The 18,848-nt window shown below is 39.1% G+C and overlaps 1 protein-coding gene across 4 annotated transcripts in view; it reads left to right on the top strand.

The window, feature by feature from the left end:
- LOC109417878 (protein dead ringer-like) overlaps positions 1 to 18,848 on the top strand; it is a 462,566-nt gene that overhangs the window by 5,666 nt on the left and 438,052 nt on the right. Inside the window, exon 1 of one of the 4 annotated variants that reach the window (XM_062853472.1) lies at positions 8,536 to 9,498. The exons of 2 other annotated variants lie outside the window; for them this stretch is intronic. The gene's annotated coding sequence lies outside the window, so the exon portion shown is untranslated. Of the gene's footprint in view, positions 1 to 8,535; positions 9,499 to 18,848 lie in introns of those variants that run through there. One more of the 4 variants, XM_062853470.1, reaches the window with a different exon arrangement.

The raw sequence follows: 18,848 nt of genomic DNA, 5'->3' as shown, positions 1-18,848 counted from the left end.
ACAGCTTTGATGAATAATGTGCCTAAATGCCTTAAAACCACGATTTTATTTTAAATCTTAACCATCGTTCAATAAATATTTATTGTTACAATAATATCATGTTGATCACATTTTTGAACGACAAGAGTAATGTAGAATGTTATGAGAATTTGAAATATGCCAAATGTCAACTTTAAAAAATGAGTATTGATGATACGGGGCCCGTAGAATGTGTCTTATTTATATGATTAACTTGGATTTAAAAATTACTTCTCGAAACAAAATTACGTGAAATTCTACAAAATTCCGTTAGGCTAAATTTGTGATTTACATTTTCGTTTCTTTTGTCAAATACTGAATACTTTCATAAAATTGCATTTTATGAAATAAGACGAACTTCCAATTTTTTTTACAACTCAACAAAGTGCAAATTTTCATACTATCTTGCTTAAGTCAATTTAATGAAACATATATGAAAAATGATGGATATATGCATATCGAACAAACTCTGCATCTTGGACCGGCCATTCATATGAAGGTTTAACTAATTCCCAACAGAAGTTTTTAGTAAAAGTAATCACGTTCCATCGCGTAGGGTAGTGGCGATTCCATCAGAATTTATAACAGGATTTTAGTGAAACTTTCAATAAATCACCGAAGCTCTTCCAGATGATATCTTTGGAAAATTTTCATTAAAGACACCGAAACCAGTGCATCCATTTATGCGAGACTCATCAGCGAAAAATCTTTGTCTGTAATTGACATTTTGGTACTTTTCGTTAGAAATGCGAGGAATCGATATAGACCGAAGTTGATCTGGTATTCCATGAGTAGGTCGTATTTAAAGGAGGAACTGTCATTGCTAAAGTGTACACGAAGAGGGTTATGACCTGGGAGGCTTATATCAGATGACATGTAGAACAGATAGATTCCCATATTTTGACTGAGTGTTAAGAAAGACTGAGCATTTCTTCGAAGTTTTCAATAACAAGTTTGTTGCTCACTCCTCCCTTGATGTAGTAACTTCATCGAGAGTTCCCAGAAGCAGTTCTGTAGAGGTTTCACCCCTGACAAGACCTCCAGGCTCGCGTTATGCGTTGAGTACGTACAGCCGAGGGCAATATTGTGGATTTACCGCCTATTTGCATGTCACCGGTCACTTCAGTAGGGCCTCCAAAGAAGCGATTCCTCGTTGCCACCAGCTTTTTGACAATTAAATTGTCTTTTATATGAAAACGGCTACTTTTGAACGGCTACTCAAGTGACCAGTGGAATACAAGTAGCCGGTAAATCCACTATACGTAAACAACGGTATTGCATTCGTTCCAATTTTGAGAGGAACTCAAATGAGAGGAAAAAGTAAGAACCATACTTAAGAACAGAGAGAATAGTAGCTTTGTAAAGTTTCAATGGTTTCCGGGTAAGCATCCCACCATGTTTCGGTAATTTTGCGTAGAAAATCCGTAATCCGTAATCCGTAGAAAATGATCAAGTTTCAACCCGACAGATTATTAAGGGAAATTTGCAATGGTCTACAACATTACTGCATGTGGGCCTTTTAAAGAGACCACAGCATCATCTGCAAGTTGTTTTAGCGTGCATTGTCCTTGCAAACAACTATCAATATTTTTCACTTGGAAATAAAAAAGCAAGGGACTTAAACACTAACCTTGTGGTAGCTAATTCTGGAAGTTGTTAGTTTTTTTTTCGAATGAGTGTAATCAGTTTTGTACCATTCAATTCCGCCCTATTTTACTTATTATCCATGAGTGGATAACTGACACTGAGGAAGATTACAAGTGGTAGTCGAAATACGCGTATCTGTCAAAGGAAAAGCGAAATAGAGCGGAATTAAATGGTACAATACTGATTACACTCATTCGAAGAGGGTATTCTGCTTAGAAAGTGCGAAAAATCGGTACAAGTTGTTAGTTGTCCGAGGTTGAAGCTCATATGTTTTTTTTCTGACAACAAATTATACAAGAAATTCCTGGTAGTCCTTTATTGTGCAGTTTTTCTTACAAAATTCCTATGGAAACTGAATCAAAAACGCCCTTAATATCCAAGAAAACGGAAGCCCAATGCACTTTTTCCGCAAAGACCAGTTGAATATCCGACGAAAGCAGCGCTAGACAATCGTTTTTTTTTATCTAGTTCATTTATTTGGGGCTCAATCGCGTATAACGCTTTACGGAGCCGAGGATCTTTCTTTGTACTAATTAGTATGCAATATACAGGGTAATAACTTTTTAATGATATCTGTTAGTAATGGGTGGAAGCCAGGGTACTCGTGGCAGCTCGAGGTTAGAAGGTCACATTTTGAGGGATAGACAGGGTAAGGATTGGGCCAAAGGTTTCACTGCTGCTCATCCGGGGGTGAATCGCATCTTGCTAGCGTATTCAGTGCCTTGTGGTGTTGGTACCAACTTGTTGTGGGACTTGGTCTTCCGGATGGCCAGGAGCAGCTTGGTAACACAAAGAGGACAAAACAGAGAAAAAAAAACTGGAGAAGAAAACACAAGCGAATTAAACTTTTATACCAGCAGATCGAAGAAAGTCGAAAATACATCCCATGTATGTGACATCGCGGGTCCCCAACACATCTCTCACAAGAACAAAGGGTTGTCTACCTCGGGCCTCAAGGGTATCCAATAGTAGCGCTCTGGAGGCGTCATTATCCGGGCATTGCCAAACTACGTGGTCGATGTCATCATAACCGGAACCGCACTTAGTACAAACATTGCTCAACGCGAGGTTAATCCTGTATAAATGCGCGTCTAGCGAGTAATGGTTGGACATAAGTCTTGACATGCGGTAAACGCACGGGTATTCAGCATGACCATGCTGAGGGTGACTGGTTCGATTCCCGGTCGGTCCAGGATCTTTTCGTAAAGGAAATTTCCTTGACTTCCTTGGGCATAGAGTATCTTCGTGCCTGCCACACGATATACGCATGCAAAATGGTCATTGGCAGAGGAAGCTCTCAGTTAATAACTGTGGAAGTGCTCATAGAACACTAAGCTGAGAAGCAGGCTTTGTCCCAATGTAGACGTTACGCCAAGAAGAGAGAGAAAGTCTTGACATCACGCGAATGAAATTGCGACTTACATCCAAACCATACCACCACACTCGCAAAGAAACGTTAGGAATAATGGAATGTAACCACCGTCCCAGATGGCCATCTCGCCAATCATTTTGCCAACTTTGAAGAGAACTCTGGCGAACAAAATGGAAAAATTCATCATGTGAAATTCTTCTATCATAGATCTCACCTTCCTTTGCGCCCACCTTTGCGAGAGAGTCCGCCTTCTCATTGCCATAAATTGAGCAATGTGAGGGGACCCATACAAAGGTAATCTTGTAGGATCTTTCGACCAGTGCATCTGCTCCCTTATTTTTGTAAGAAAGTAAGATGGATGTTTTACAGGTTTCATCGACCGGAGTGCCTCAATCGAACTAAGGCTATCCGAGAAGATGAAGAAATGGTCTACGGGCATGTTGGAAATCATCCCAAAGCGAAGTTGATTGCTGCCAGCTCAGCAACATAAACCGAACAAGGTTCCTGAAGTTTGCGGAAGGCGGTGAAATTTTCAATGAAGACACCGAAACCAGTGGATCCATTTATGCGAGACCCATCAGTGAAGAATCTCTTACAGGAATTGACATTTTGGTACTTTTCGTTAAAAATGCGAGGAAAGATATACATCGAAGTTGATCTGGTATTCCATGAATAGCTTGTTTCATGGACAGATCGTATTTAACAGAGGAACTGTCATTAGTGAGGTGTACACGAGGAGGGTTATAACTTGGTAGGCTTATGTCAGACGACATGTAGAACAGATAAATTCTCATGAATTTTGACTGAGTGTTCAGACTGAGCATTTCTTCGAAGTTTTCAATAACAAGTGTGTTGCTCACTCCACACTTGATAAGTAACCTTAGCGAGAGCTCCCAGAAGCGGTTCTGGAGAGGTTTCACCCCTGCCAGGACCTCTAGGCTCGCGTTATGCGTTGAGTGCATACAGCCAAGGGCAATACGCAAACAACGATATTGAATTCGTTCCAACTTAATTTGGTGGCAGTTTGCTGCTGAGAGGAAACAGAAAGAGCCATACTCGACAACAGAGAGAATAGTCGTTTTTGGAAAGACACGGACACGTTCAATGCTTCCAGTGAGCTTTTCGCTCTTTGAAGGAAGCACGACACTAGACAACGGACTAGCATGCAACGCCCAGTGGCACAGCCGAAAACTTTTCCTGACAGCTGCGGCGGGAATCGAACCCGCGCTCCTCAGCACGATGCGACTAACAGCTTGGTGACCCTAGCCGCCCGGCCACGGAGCCGCAGTCGTTTTGTAAAGTTTAATGATGTCTTCCGGGTGAGCACCCCACCATGTTCCGGTAATTGTGCGTAGAAAATTGGTCCTTTGTTGACATTTTTGCACCAAATACTTAATTTGGGTACCCCACGTGCCTTTTGAATCAAACCAGACCCCAAGGTATTTCGAAGTCAAAGACTGGTCGATTTCTATTCCCAAAAGATTGAGTTTCAGTTGGGCTGGGTTCCGCTTTTTAGAAAACACAACCAATTGAGTTTTTTTGCGGAGCAAACTCGATCCCCAAATTTCTTGCCCAGATTGACAAATTATTTAGAGAACTTTGCAATGGTCTTTGCAACATTTCTGCATGTGGGCCTTTTAGAGAAACCACCGCATCATCTGCAAGTTGTCTTAGCGTGCATTGGCCTTCCAAGCAACTATCAATGTTTTTCACATAGAAATTATAAAGCAAGGGACTTAAACATGAGCCTTGGGGTAGGCCCATGTAGCTAATTCTGGAAGTTGTCAGTTGTCCGAGATTGAAGCTCATATGTTTTTCTGACAACAAATTATACAAGAAATTATTTAAAATTCCTGGAAGTCCACTATTGTGCAGTTTTTCTGACAATATGCTTATGGAAACTGAATCAAAGGCGCCCTTAATATCCAAGAAAACTGAAGCCAGTTGCTCCTTTTCCGCAAAGGCCAGTTGAATTTCTGTTGAAAGCAACGCTAGACAATCGTTTGTTCTTTTACCCTTGCGTAACCTGAATTGTGTATTTGAAAGCAACTTAGGCAGCATTCATTTATTACGTAACGCTAAAATCGACAATTTTCGACCCCCCCTCCCCCCTCCGTAACGCTTTTTTGTATGAAAACCCGAAAATTTTTGTATGGACCGTAACACTCGGCCATACACCCTCCCTCCCCCTACAGCGTTACGTAATTTGTGGATGGCGCCTTATTCAATTTAACCCATTGATCGAGTCGAGATAGGATCATTTTTTCCAAAAGTTTCCTGCAACATTATAACCCAGCAATCGGGTGGTATGAATGACCAGACGCTGGTTTACCAGACTTTTGAATAGTTATTACTTTGACCTGTGTCCATTCATGTGGAACGATGTTGTTCTCCATGAATGAATTGAACAGGTCTAGTAATCGTTTTTTTTCGCGATATCTGGGAGATTCTTCAGAAGATTGCATTTTATCATATCGCGTCCTGGTGCTAAATTGTTTGAAGAAAGAAGAGCTATAAAGAACTCTAGCATAGAGAATGGTCCATCCAGAGAACCGTCTCCTGAGGAAGTTTCCCAAGAGCGCGGTCTAGCTGGGAAGAAGTTCGGACAGACCTTTGCAAAGTTTTGCAAAGTTGAATATGCAACTATTAACTGGTGCTACTCCACGAAGTGGTATGACCTCTAGGATTATGGGTTCCTTGAACTTGATAGATGTTTGGCGTTGCCTGCGGAGGAATGATACTGATTATACCTTTGTATATGCTGGTTCCAGCTCAAGGTTGGACAGATTCCTTCTATTGAGATCGTCAATCGATTGGCTACGCACGCAGTTATTTGCTTTAGTGATCATAAAGCAGTTATCATGCGAATGGTGTTACCAATAACAGGACTCCAACTTGGACGTGGTATCTGGCGTTTGAATGCACACGTATTAGGTGATGAAGAAACATTCTCTCAACTGCAACACAGATGGCTATACATTGTAAGGCAGCAGCCACGTTATCGTTCGTGGTCGTCTTGGTGGATAGATTTTGTCAAATCCAAAATTTCTTCCTTTTTTCGATGGAAAACATCCATACTTCAAGATACCCGAAATACAATGAACCTGCTAGATGGTGAGCTGGCTAGAGCATATCAACTTTATGTCAACGATCCTTCATAGTTATCCCGAGACAACCGTATTAAGAGCATCATTCTTTCAAAACTGCGTGAATCGACCAGCAAATGGCGTCACCTGAACGAAACTTATCTACAAGGTGAACACTTGTCGGAGAAGCATAGAAATCGTTCACGAACTATATAATTCGTGAGTTGGAAAGTGGGAACAATGTGATTAATGACGGTGCTCAAATTTAACAGACGGTTGTGCCATATTTCGAAGATCTGTTTCAAGAAAACAATCAAACAAATGCAACGAACAACTTTATACCATCACTCCCGACAACAACAATGCTAATGAAAAACTAATGGATCCAATTAAGGGCAACGAAATTTTGAGGCTGAATAAGGGTGGAATTATCAAGATGTCGTCATTGATTAGTTTTTATTTTCACCTATATGGTTTCGCACTATGCGATTTACACAGTGTAGTCTGTGCATTCTCGCCTTTGGCGCTTTTCAATCGATACTAATCTGATTTTAGCTGCTGTTCTCTGTTATGCTCTGATTGTTAAGAATATAATCTTGTCTAGTTTGGGTAGTGGCTACGGTTAGGATAGCTCAGATCAATCTTCAGCACAAAAGAACAGCAACCATCAATCTTTGCTGACTTATGCATAATGGTACTGTCCAAATGGCCTTAGTCCAGGAACCATACTTTCGAGGAAACTTGTGAACTTGCCGTTTGCAATATCAACAAAAATGAAATGGAAAACTTGCGTGTGATGCCTCGAGACTGTGTGCTTGTCAGCAACGCAATCGTTGCTACACTCATTCCTGAACTAACCACTAGATATGTAGGTGCTTCCACAAGTGATGTTTCTGTTGGAAATGTCCTCAGAAAGAACGTCTATTGTTCAAGCCAGTCATTGCTAACTGAACTTTAAACGGCCTTCCGCCAATTGTTGGCAGTGATGCTAATGCTCGCCATATCAACTGGGGCAGCTCAGACATCTTGAGTGGCTCCAGTTTGAAGGAATACTTCAGTTACTGCAGATCTTGGATTACTTAACATGGGTGACCGCCCAATCTTCATGGTATCTGCCACAGAGGAAGTGTTAGACATAACGCTTTGCTCTAGTAGAATTAGTAACGGGCTTTGCTCTAGTAGAATTAGTAACCAATTGGCATGTTTAAGATGAAGAACGTTCATCTGACAGTCGTTACGTCTTTTTTGAGCATATGAATGTTACTTCGGAAACTTTGCGTTACACGAATCCCCGGTCAACAAACTGGGATCTCTTCACTGATTTGATTGCGGTTTACATTTCATGGATACTCGCCATCCATTGACAATCCCAGTGATTTAGATGATGCCTTTGATACTAGAATGGACTTCATCATAGAAGCTTTTGAAGAAGCTTGCCCTCTGCGGTCTGTGGACACCACAAGAGGAACCCCTTAGTGGAACTTTGATCGGCTGATTCGGAGGCTTTCAGGTCGGCTCGCAAGGCCTACAGGAAAGCTCTCCGGTCTGCTGAACGATCCGGCTGGGAAAACCTTTGTACGAATGTTTCCAGTTTGAGTGAAGTCATTCGGTTCAACAAAATCCTGGTGAAATCTAAGGATTTCCGAGTGAACGAATTTCGTTTGCCAAATGGAGATTTCACTTCTTTTGATGAGTTCTGGAATACTTATTCAGCACACAATTCCCCGGATGTGTGGATATTACACCTTCGGATGAACCTGATGTCTTTTCTTGTTGTTATGATTCTCTGGCTTCGGCCCGGAGTATTGTAACTATAGAATCGATTCAGTGGGCACTAAATAGCATTACTGCTTTCAAATTTCCTAAAAGTTACGCGTTGCGCTGTGGACATCGAGTTTTCCGTGTAGGATCGTGTTCATTGCGATGGCTCAAATTTCTCAAATTGAGGAGAACGGGCCTCTGCAGTCGACCTTCTGATACCTGGGTTAGGGTTAAGGCCCCATTACACATGGTAATTATTTGGGCAAACAAGCCCAACAAATGACCAATACAAAATGAACCATGTCAACCTTGAATAAATGTCGGACTACAATGGCAAATATTTGACAAATAGTGAAATGGCACCTTTAGTACATTCCAAGTTTCATTTCAGGCCAAACATGTCTAAAGGTCCTATCTGCAGAAGAGAGGCTCTCTTTGGTTTCCCTCTCTTTCGTTAATATCTCAGCTTTTCGTTTGAATTAAGATTATCTCCTTGCATAGAACGATGGTCAAATCAATCGTCTTTTGATTTGTACTGCAAAAGTAGTTGAAAAGTTTACCATTACATTGCAATAATTGAAAGAGAAAGTGAATAAAGAGAGCCTCTCAAATGCAGATATGTTCGGCCTGATTTCTTGTTATATTTTTCGTGCCAAAAGTCGCTAAATATAGAATCGCATCAGTATATTCATTGCTTTTATATATCTCACAGAACATTTTTGCTCGGGATCTTATCACCACCCGTTATAACGTCCTACATATGTAGGTACTGATTGTGCTCTCAACATTCCCGTTGTGTCATTGTATTGCGGCTTATCAATTCGTTCACTACCTCTCAAACCGTGCGCCGCCGTCGTCGTCGTTTCCATAATCATTCGGTCGGTTGTCCGGTTCGAGTAGCTCGTTCGATCTCGGCCATAATTGCTGGCTTATCGCATTTATCGCAAATAGCAATGGCTGAAAAAAAAAACTATAAAGTCTATTAACTTAAGCGTCATTATGTACGGTGGTGCTGTGCTGTGCTGTGCACGGTTCGCGCTATTCGGTTTGTTAGACAAAACAAATGAGCGCGCAATTGAAAAGTTTATCGTGTGGCTGTTGTGCGGAAAAAAATCCCAACTTTTAATTGGAAAATTGCGCGAAAAAAAAGGTCGAATCGAATGAGTATTTGTGTTTGTATGTGTGCTCCGTACCACGTAAACAAGCTTCGAAATCAATTAAAAGTTGCATTCCAGCAGCAACCAAGAGTTGGCATGAAATTTGCCTTGTGTGATTAGGGCTACCCCGGTATGACCCGGTACCTATGAACAATAGCCGTGGCGGAAGGCTTGGAATTGACTTTGTTTCAATTAGGTGTGTGATTATTTGCCTCTCGATTATTTGCAGTTTGACTTTGAAACTGTACGACGCGGCCCGGTGTGACCGATGGGCCGAACGCGATAATGAGTACCGATAGTGGCATGTGGCTTGTGGGTGTGATAGTTTACTAAGTGGTATCTAGAGTTAGAAGATTCGATTCTCAAATGTTTTTAAAACAGCTGTGCTGATAAAATACTCCACGATGAAGCAGTCACCTACAGCAGCTCAATCCAATGGAGAAATGGCTTCTAAGAGGTAAGTGCTCTTTGTAACAAGGAGACATTCTCCGAGTCAAACACAAAAGCAAGTCGGTAACGAAACAGGTTTCACTCTTTTTGTTTACATTTGCACTGGAACCCTTTGAAACATTCATTCTTCTACGGCCGTGATCGCATCATGGCGGGGAGATTCTCAGTCCTAACCTTCGCACTATACCGAAGAGCAAAAATGCACAGTGACCCAAATCATGCTGAAGTGGGTAAAAAATCAATAATCGCAATCATTATTATAAAAATAAAGGTTAGCTTTCATGCTACGTCCATGTTACGTTAATCCATTTAACGCCCACCGCATCGGTTGTATTATGAAGAATTAAGGTTATCTTATAGTTGATAACGATTTTTTGACAAAATGTCCTTAAAATGCATTTAACGATACCTTTAGGAGTTCCTTCGGCGATATTTTTGAGAACTCATTTGATTTTTTTTTATGAATCTCTTCAGTTTCTCTGGAGTTTGTTCGTCATTTTCTATGTTAATTAAAATTTCTTCAATTTGTTGCAACGATAATTTTTTTTGAAAGTTTCACCGGTACCGCAAATTTGGGTGAAATTAATCACTTCTTACAGTTTTTGGCATTCAGCTTCTTGTTACCGCCATAATAAAATTTAATGTTTTTATCATTCAACAAGGTTGCAACATTCACTGCTAACCATTTTATGATAACAAAGACAAGTCAAAATAAAAATATTAATCAAAAATAAAAATCAACGAATTTGCTTTTGAAGTGGCATGAACATTGCTATAATATGTTTTGCAACGGAATTTAGCAATCCAGAATGAAAAAAACAAAGCAAAACTTCAAAATTAATAGTTCACTTTAACTACGAAAATATATAATTTTTATAGAAAATTAGTAATAACTTCTTCTTTTTATTTTCATAAATGTAACTGTTCATTGGCATTTTCATGATGTAAATAAATTTGGCGACTACTTCAGAACTAGATATGCAACCAGTCAAAAGTTCATTACATGTGTGATATTGCTACGGCAATGAATGTCTAAAAATGAGTTTGAAGATCACTAAGGGGCTGTCCGTTTGTTACGTAAGCAGAGTTGATGTACACGTGCTGTAGTCCCATGTACGGGAGCCACATGGCAAGCGAGCTCCCAGGTGCTCTGTACATTTTGAGACTGAAAGTTGTGCGCCTCATTTTTCTCAAGATGTGTCTCATGAGCTTCGTCTCATGCGCTGATTAAAACAACTGATTAAACAGCTGATTCACGACAAAAACTTCCTAAACGAACAAGAATTGAAACCCTAACCTTTGCATTGAGAGTCCCTAGTCGTATCGTATAGACCAACCAGACACTTGAGTTGTGTACGTAAAAAAGTTGTTGAGGTTCTTCGTTACCAAGAAGTTGTTTTTCACCTTAGATACCAACAGCTCACGCAGCGCATGAGACGAGCTCCCCAGGAGCTAGGCGCTTAGCTCGCACCCACCAGATTTTCGTGAGACTCCTAGCAGCGCAGCACACTGCGATTTTGAAGAGCTGGGAGACAATTCGGTAGGAGGCTCGCTGTCACATTTATGTACACATGAGCAATGGGAAACTCTGTACGTAAGGGGATTTTCATGATTTTTCGACACCCCCCCCCCCCCTAGTAAGGTTTTTTGTATGAAAATCAAAATATTTTTGTATGGCACGTGAGATTTCTCAAACCCCCCCTCCCCCCATAAACCCTTACGTAATTAATAGACAGCCCCTAAGTGCATAGTTTTACTTGTTCAGCAATTCGTTCGAGAATTATTTTGGAAATTCTTTTGAAAGCTCGTGTGGCAATTCATTTGACAATTCCTTTGTAATGCCTTTTGGAAAATTTTTCGGCTTTTTTTAGAATTGTTTTTTTTTTATTTGTGAATTTTGATTTGGGCTAATTCTTCACACCTTTTCTGGGAATTGCTTCGGCAGTTTATTTGAGAATTCCGAAGGGATTCCCTTTGGCAAAAATCTCGGTATTTCCTTTTAAATTTGATTCTAAAATGTCTTATAAAACTTTTTTGGAGAGCCCTCTAGAAATTCTATTGGCTTGGAAATTTCTCGGGTTAGAAATTCCTTCCATAATTTTTCAGACAATTTCTTTGGAAGTTCATAAATTGCCATTCGGGATTATTGAAGGTATTGCTGATTTTCAAGAAGATTGCCGATGGAATCTTAAGGGAAATCGTCGATTCAATTTCCTAAAGAATTGCCGAAGGAATTCTCAAAGGAGTTGCTGAAGAAATTGCCAAATAGATTGCCAAAAGAATTCCTAAATTGCGAAAGTATTTCGATAATATTTTGATTTGATATTAGGTATTTGATAAGCTAAGTCAATTCCCGAAAAAAACCAAAAAGAAGTTTTTGAAAAATAAGTTTTGAAGAAACTGGTGAAATTTCACAAAGAAATCGTGAAAGGAAGAAATTTTCAAATTTTTGCGAAGTTAATTGCCGAATCAATTTCCAAAAGAATAACCGAAAAATCTTCCAAAAGAGTTCCTGCTGAAACTACCCTGGTATTCACAAAGAAGTATTTGAAGGAGTTCTATCAAAAAAGGCAGCGGAAGGAATTCCCAATATAATTTCTTGAGAAATTTCCGAAGAAACTGCTGGAGGAATCGCCCAAAGCAATTGGCGAGCAAGCAAACCTATTGTCGAAGAAACTTTTCAAAGAAATTTATGAAGTAGAGCTCAATGAAATTGGCCAAAGAAATTATCTATGGATTTGCATTTTCGGAAGGAATTTCCAAGGAAAATGTTGGAGAATTTTCCACAGGATTTGCCGAAGAAGTTTCCAAAAGAATTGCCTAAGAAATTCAGAGGAAATTCCTAATGTAATATCCGAATCAATTGCTTCAGGAATTACCGAAGAAGTGTACAAAAAAAATTGCCGAAGTCAATCCTAAAGAAACTGCAAAAAAGAATTATAAAAAATCCGAGGGAATCCCCAAAGCAATTGCTTGATTCAATTCTAATGGAACTACCCAAACAATTTCAGAAAAACATGCTGAAGCAGTTCTAAAGTTTCCTTGACCCGATAAAAAGTGTAAACTAACTGGTTATCGTTTTCAATAAAAATTACAATTACAATTACAAAGAAAAATTAAATTCTTAATTAATTTCAAAAGTAATTGCTAAATAATGCTGAATAGTTTACTTTCTATGAATAATCGAATTAAAAATACTTTGTTTAAACTTTTTACACCAAAAGTGACGATTTATTCATTCTGCATGGATTTCCATCGTGAAAAAAAAAATGATTCGTTTAGTCTCGAGATTCAAAATACGAACAATTAATAAAAGTCTGCAAATCAGTCAACTAGCTTTTATGATATCGTGATCGCCGTAACGGCTTTTTTATAACATCATTTCGATATTATCACGTTTAAAGTTTCGCGCTTTCTGCAAAAATTATCCAGCTATTTACAAAGAAGTATTTGAAGAATTCTTAAAAATATATGAAAAAACTGCGGAAGAATTCTAAAATTGTCCAAAGCAATTGCCGAGCTTTTTTCAAATACATTTTCGAAGAAGAGCTCACTTAATTTTACCAAGGAGAATTGAATTTCAGATTTGAAATGAATTTGCAAGGACATTTATGGAGTAATTTCCACAGGAATTACCGAAGAAGTGTCCAGAACAGAAACAGAGTTACATAAAAATAGCCTGAGAAATTTTCAAAATAAAAAATATCAGAGGAAATTCCTAATGTAATAATCGAATCAATTGCTTCAGGAATTACTAAAGATGTGTATAAAGAACTTGTCGAAGACATTTCCAAAGAAACTGTGAAAGGAATTAAAATAAAGTTGCCCAGAGAATCCCTAAAGCAATTGCTTAAGTAAATTTCAGAAAAACATGTTGAAGGTGTTCTAAACAACATTTTTGAAATTGTTCTGTAAATCTAATGAAATTTGCACGGAATTTTGATAGAGATTTCATAATAACTCAAGATTTTTTCTGAGGTTTATTCTGTATTCCATTAAAAGTTGCATGTAGGTTTCTTTCTGGAATTTCTTCTGACCTAAATAGGTTCCGTATGGGATTCCTTCACGAGTTCTTTTAGGGACTTCTCCAGGTCTTCACGGGATTCATTCAAAGGTTCCTTTCGAAATTTCTCTGGGAATTATTTTCGAAATTCCTCCAGGAGTTCCTTCTGGGAATTATCCTGAATTTCCTTCAATGATTTGTTTATAAGTTTATTCTAAGATTCCTCCAGATCCTTTTGAAATGTCTTTAAACAGGTCTTTTCTTGTATTTCTTGAATAGAATGATTGCCTTCTCCTGTAGGAAATCCTTTAAAATTTGTTGGAGTGATTCCTCAAGCAAATCCTGTGCATATTTCATAAAAACAAGAATAAAAGAAACTTTAAAGAACGCCAGGAGAAACTTCATCAGGAATTCTGTGAAGAACTGAAGACATTCGGTAATGAACACATCGAGGATTGCTATTTGGAATTGGAACATCTGAGTGTATTCCAAAGTGAACTTCTAAAGAAATTTCAGAAGAATCAGCAGGAATTGAAAAAACTCCCGAGAAGAGTTCCTAGATAAATCAATCACGGACATGGTTCCTGGAGGAATCTCAGAAGAAGCTAGTCAAAGAATCATTGAAGAAGTTCCTGGTGGAATCTCAAAAGAAGTTCTCGATCAAAACCCGCAAGAGTTTTCTAGAGAAATCCAGGATAAGTTTTCTTGAAGAAGTCAAAAAAAAAATTCCTATGGAAAACCCAGAAGAAACTTCAGCATTGATTTTGGATGAAAAGCCTTAAAGATTCCCGGAAGGATTTCCTGTAGGAATCTAAGAAGAAATCTCAGAAAAAATTGTGGGGGAAATCTCAAAGAAACTCATAAAGAAATCCCAGAAGGAGCTCTTGGAGACATCCTAGATGGAACTCTTGCTTGATCTTTGATGATAATTCTAGAGGAATCCTAAACGAGGAATCGTAGTAGGAGCTTATGGGCTTTCATCAGATTGTTTTCTGAAGTTCCGGGAGTCCTGCATTAACTTCTTCTAAGATACCTTCAAAAGTATCCTCAAGGATTCCTCCCATAGTAATTTTAGTGATTCCTCCAAGACGTTCTTCTGTGATTACACCAGAAGCTCTTTCAGGTTTTTCTCTAGGAAAATCGTCATGTATTACTGTCGGGATTTCTTTAGGAGTTCTTTTCTAGATTGCTGGATGAATTCATTCCAGGTTTGCTTAAGCATTTTCTTGCGTCTTCCTTCAGGATTATGTATCCCTATTAATATGGGACAACTATGTTGAATGAGACAGTCCTTCTGTGTTTTTTAAGAATATTTTCATTGATATTCCTTATTAAATGCCTGCCGGAGACTATCGAATTCCTACCTGCATTTTTTAGTTTTTGAAGGTTCAACCAATTTTTTCCAGAATTCTTGAAATCCGACCGATTTCTCTACAGATTTCTTCATTAGATAGTTCCTTCCGGAGGATTTTCCGGTATTGTTTCCAGTGTCCCACGTGGGTTTTTCTCAGAGTTCGAGATCTCCAGAGATCTCCACAAGAGTTTCTCTCAGGATGTATAGCAGATGTTGTCGTGGAGTTTCTCTCGGGATTCCTCTTGAAGATTCTACGCGAATTCTTCCGGTGTTCCTCTTAGTACTTTCCCAGAAGATCTTCCCGGAATTCCTTCCAGAATTGCTACAAGATTCTTATTTCTGGGATTTCAAACTGAGCTTCTCCAAAGAGTCGTTCGAGTTTTTTTACGGATTTTCCGCAGGAGTTCTTCCCAGGGTTTCTTCCGATGCTTCTCTTGTATTCGTATTCCTTCCAAAGTTTCTCCCAGGATTTTTACTGGAGTTTCAACTGGGATATTTCCTAAAGTCTTGCGGGGTTTGTTTCGTATTGTCACAAGAAATTTCTTTCGTAGTTTCTTCCGGGAATTATCTCAGAAGATTTATCCCGGTGTTGGTCCTGAGATATCTCTCAAAGTTTTTTTTTCTGAATTCACCTTATTCTCTTCTGGATGCGGTTCCTGAAAGGACTCTGGGATTTCTGCAGGAACTATTTTGATATTGCTAATGAAGTTCTTCTGTGATTGATTTCACAGCTTTTCCCAGACTTTCTCTCGTAGTTGCTTACCGAATTCCTCGCAGTGATCCACCTGAGATTTGTTTTGCAGATTTTCTCAGGATTACTCCCAGAGCTCTTCTCGGATCCCGTGTCAGAAATTTTCCGGAGATTCTGGATGCTCCTTTTGGAATTTCTTTGATAGGTGCTCCCGTAGTTCTTGCAGACATTTTTCCTCGGAATGTCTCCTAGGATAGCAGAAGGAATACAGGTTAAATATGGTGAGAAACTTCGCAAAAACTTATTGAAGAAATCTCGAGAGAAACTTCGGGTGAAATCCTGAGAAAAAGTGGGACATCTTGGTAAAAATCTTTGGAATTAATCCCGGGAGGTAATATTTAAAAAAATGCAGAAGGAACTCTGAAAATCTTCAATAGAAATCCTGGGTGGTACTGCGGGCGAAATCTCGCGAGGAAATCCAAAAGAAATGTCGTAAAACTCTGTAAGAAATACTTGAGAAGCTTCTGCAAAAACCTCGTAAAAATTACAAGAAAAAATATTTTAAGAGGATCTCTGGGAGGAATGCAGCGACAAACTCTGGAAGCAAACAGGAAAAAAAATCTGGAGGAAATCCCAGGAAGTACTCCAACAAAAACTCCTGCTGAAAAAGTGGGAGGAACTCTGATAAAAAAAAACTCAGGTTAAAGTCTACGGTCCTTACAAATTTAAAAAATAACGTTTGAACAAAAGTTTGAATAAAAGCATAAATTGAGTCTTCGTAGTTTATGGACGGTGTCCGGCCATTTGGCCGAATGCCGTTTGGCCGAACGCCGTTTGGCCGAATGCCATATGGCCGAATGCCATCTGTCCGAAAGGTCATTTGGCCGAATGCCGTTTCGGCGAATCGTGATCAAAAGAATTGAGAAGAAGTTTTTGACATTCTAACTGCCAATATTATCATCAGAAATATTTCCTTCTTTTAATCATACACGCAGAAAAATAAATTGTAAGCACAATTAAATTCTTGTTCAAATCAACCGATTTTTCCGTTTACTATAGCGACAAACTGATTTCTAGTTTAAACTGAACTGTTCTATTGTTTGATAATACAAATATTTTCATTTGTCGAAATTTTTGACAGTTTGTTAAAACAAACATATGGTATTTTCAACATGAAATAATGGATTGATTCAAATGACTAGACTTTTGCCACTAACAAACCCGAAATGTGATTGTGTTGGTGACGACAGCAACTGCTGCAGCTCGGAAATCTATTTTTAGACCGTCGGTAAGCGGATGGGGAGGAGAACGACTAAAAAAGACAAAAAGGCGAAACCGATCAACTTTTTGTGGATGCTGTCGTGAATACCTGCGTGTTATCCATCACGGCCAAAGCTGCACTTGGAAGTTGGCGTGATGGATTTGCTACACCTTCTTCGTTGTGGCGATGTTGGGGTAAGCATTTTATAGATGTGTGAGTGCTTCCGGACCATGTTTATGGTTTTATTTTGTTGAAACAAATGCAATTTTTGACATTATATGAAATAATGGTAATCGGTTGTTTTTATCGATAAACTCTAAATAAAAACCATCAAATATAACTTTGGAATAAGTAAATTCTCAATTTGAAAATCAACCATGCGTTTTATTGTTTTAAGCAAGCGCCATTTTTCTGCGTGTAGGCTATTCTTTCTAGTTTTGACATTCAGAGATTAGTTGGCGTTGAAACTGTGTATATTTTATCACAGATTTTTCCTTCTTTGATTCATAGGCTGTTCTTTCTAGTTATACTGAGACTGGGAATAGTAGTATGGTCACTTGATTACATCAATAATTTTTCGGCCAAATGGGCCAAACGACATTCGGTCAAATGGAGTTCCGCCAAATGATTCGGAACCTTTTTAGAGTGTTTGAATGTCGTTTTGTTTTAAAATAAATTTTCGCTGGAAATGTCAAACCAATTTCTTGCAATTGATCCAAAACACTAAAAAATATACAAAATACTATTTAACCATTTTTTGTTTTATTTTTGGAAGAGTTAGAAAACGTTTTTGGTTGGATTCAGCGATTATTTTACAAAATCAGGATAAGTTTTTGAATTAAATTTTTTGAAATTCCTACCTAGAAAAACCTGGAAAACTCGGAATTTTATTTGACTAATGAGTGGACAGGACACCCTGTGTAGTGGTGGAGCGGACCTGGTGTGATGGTTAGAACACTTGACTATCACGCCGAGGACCTGGGATCGAATCCCACTCCCGACAAACTCACATAATGTGAATTCTTTCTTCGGAAGGGAAGTAAAGCGTGGGTCCCGAGATGAACTAGCCTAGGGCTAAAAATCTCGTTAATACAGATAAAAAACCCCTGTGTAGTTATGAAGTTACATTATAATAAACCTAGCTTCGTTGTAACACGTGCTACTCTGCTACCTACAATATTGATTTAACACATCCGGTCGATTGTTTGCTTTTTGCAAATAACATCTCGCGCTTAGTATCATACGGGCGTATCTGCAATGATCGATTTCTCATGCAGTGATAGATCTGTTCAGATTCACTTGTAGTTATTATAGCAGCCTTCAGGAATTCGACGTACATTATAATTTTTGGGGAATAAAAACTACACCGGTCACTGTGCAACAACGCAACAACAGTGAAGATTCCTGTTCTGGGTGGTGTCTACCATCAAATGGCATCACACTTTTGCTGTCGCGGTGTGAAGAGCCTCGACGATGCGTCTGTTTGCGGCTATCTCAATGTTGGCCTTTCTAAACGAAAGGGAAACCGGTGTGCACAGTTTTTTTTTTGGCTGCGGTAAAACACCATTCATTTTGTCTTCCCCCTTTTCTGTTGTGTTGTTTCTGGATGATGTTCTACCAGCAGCCAGGAATTCTTTTCGGTTCTTTTGACGGGGAAGCAGGAACAAGTGTGCCGTGACCCGGTCGAACGACGGACGAGAGTGGGAGAGCCATGAAGTGTGCCATCAACCACCAACCAAAGTGTAAAAGATAATAATGCACACCGGAGGAGCAGTCACAATAACAAGCCACAAACTATACGGGGAGAGACAGTTTGCATGAGCACAGGTAGGCAACAAAGGCTACGGGTAATTAGGAGAAGTCGGCAATTTTTTTGGCTTGCGTTTGGGTACGAACGAAAGGTGTTCCGGATGGAGCAGATGTTTCCTTGTTTGGTGTTTAAACGTTTTAGTCAAATTGTGTGTTGTTTGCGTAAACGTGTGGCTGTGATTTGAAGTTGTGCAATCAGATTAAAAATCTTTTATAACTCTATGAGACCCTTTAACTTG

This window comes from Aedes albopictus, chromosome 2, assembly GCF_035046485.1.
Source record: "Aedes albopictus strain Foshan chromosome 2, AalbF5, whole genome shotgun sequence".
NCBI classification, from domain to species: domain Eukaryota; kingdom Metazoa; phylum Arthropoda; class Insecta; order Diptera; family Culicidae; genus Aedes; species Aedes albopictus.
This window is presented reverse-complemented; position numbering and strand designations above follow the sequence as displayed.